This window comes from Acyrthosiphon pisum, chromosome A2 (assembly GCF_005508785.2).
Source record: "Acyrthosiphon pisum isolate AL4f chromosome A2, pea_aphid_22Mar2018_4r6ur, whole genome shotgun sequence".
Lineage (NCBI taxonomy): Eukaryota > Metazoa > Arthropoda > Insecta > Hemiptera > Aphididae > Acyrthosiphon > Acyrthosiphon pisum.
The window spans coordinates 105,190,285-105,192,589 of NC_042495.1; positions in this window are offsets into that span (position 1 = coordinate 105,190,285).

Consider the following 2,305-nt stretch of genomic DNA (forward strand, 5'->3'; position numbering starts at 1 on the left):
GTGTTAAAATTTTATCAAATTATAATATTGCGGGACCACAAAATCACATCAAACATTTTTGGAAATTAAACAAAAGTGCAAATACATTTTTTTTTTTTTTAATACCGAAAAAATATAAAAATATATATAATATAAAACACTCGGGTATATCGGCGCTCACATTTATTGTTGGCAGGCCAAAGATGGCATTTTAAAAAAAAAGTTGGTGCAAATGTACACCCCCCCCCCCCAAATTACACCCCTTGGGTCATCATTATAATAATGTATGTAAAGTCTTACTGCAGTAAACAGGCAATAGGTGAGTGCATAACAATAGTATTATAAGACTAACGTACAAAATGGTCGTGGCAATGCGATTTGCGTGTCGCGCGATGATGACGACACCCACCGACGGACGTGCGCGGCTGCAGTGCACCGGTCAGCGGCTCGCGGGTGTTCGTCGTTGTCGTCGCTGTCGGTGGTCGCTGCGCTTATTGCCTTTTCGCTCGCCGCCGTCCGGAGATGGGTCCCACGGCTTATTTCCGTTTTCACGGGACACCGCGGCCGCCCGGAACAATGGCCGCGACGATTGAATTTCTCGTGCGCCCGCGGAGAACTACGGTCCGAGTCGTCTCCCACTCACCCCCCGCCGCAACTGACATTTTGCAATTTTTTTTATTTCATTCAATATGCATATTCTAATAAACTCTAACATATTGTATTTATTTAACCATAGAATATTTTAAAATCAACATCGGCGAACACGAGAAATAAGAAATAAGTCCATAGAGGACCTAAGTTCACTGAGTTTCAGTCTATTTCGTTTTCATGTCAAAAAATATTTACCGTAAATTGTTTAGAGTTAAAGATGAATATCATTCGAATCTAACTTAAATGGAAATACTGTATAAAGTATAAACACTATAGTCTATAATTTAGTTTTGGGTTGAAAAAAATTAAGTACACTAGCGTTGTAAAAACAAATTGACTTTTTTTTGACTTAATAAAAAGTTAACAACATGTGTGTATTAGCTTTTCACTTAACTGAGTTAACCTATGGTTAAATTAATTTTTAACTTTTATTTTTTTGTTATTGGTGCGTATTAACTTAACTTAACTGAGTTAAAAAAAATCATTAACTTGCCCAGCCTTGCAAATAATATTATATATGTTTTTTTTTTCGATTTCGAAAGGTTTCAACCGTATTGGTCGATTCATTAATCAGTTAGACCTGATTTTGTTAGCACAAATTATTCGGCCATTGTAGACTTCAACCGGTTATCGATCATTGGCAGTTAAATCGTGACGACCGGTGCATGGTATGCACATGGTAATATGAGATGAGCTATCCAAGAAGACTGTTGGATCTCCACGAGCACGCGTGGTTAAAGTGGAAAACGATGGGAAATAGTAGGTACCATCTCCGCTCTGTGCACTGTACCTTTTTTAAAAAAATTGTTTGGATCAAGGAGACCGAAGCTTATCAAAATATTTTACCTTCAATTATTGAACGATAAAGAAACAATATCGATCCCAATAACTTCCTTACAGTAAGTTATCGAGGTTAAGTCATAGAATAAAGATACCCAAAATTTGAATTAAACACCAAACATTTCTGATAACGGCGTCTTGATAGGCAAAATAACTACATTAACGACGATCTATTATATAAAACAAAGCAGCATACAAATGCCACTAGATATTTTTCCTCTGCAACGAAATTTGAGGGATCATAGATATGTTTTTTACGTTTATATGGCAATAAACAGAGCGTTACGCAAAATCGGTTATAAAAAAAAGTTATATTAAGCTCAAAAACATTTCTATTTTAAAAACGATTATTATTATACGCAGAACTATTAAAATTAATATAAAAATAATAAAACTAATAAAATTCATTCATTGTGATGTTTATAAATCAAGTACAAATATTATTGAGTTAAAAACTATACTCCGAGAAGAGAAATATATTGTGACATGATAGTAGTTTTCGATCTCAAATGTACATTAAGGCCCCTGCAAATGTGTCATTTTTAAGGAGTTGTGTTTAGGCAATTATTTCGTTTCTGCGATTACTGATCGTCTTAGTGTGTGTATACTCCCCTACCATCATCCGCGACCCGCATCAATTTACAATACGTTGTTATTTCTTATCTGGTTTGTGGTCGCACGCACGCAAATGCACAAGTCATATTATGTCTATATCAAAATATTCAAAACCAATTTATGGACGTGTAATAGCCGTCGCACTGACAAAAATTAAGGTACTTCTAGTGGTTCGATTTAATAAATGTAAAGATGTTGTATTGGTAGATAGTTTACTTTG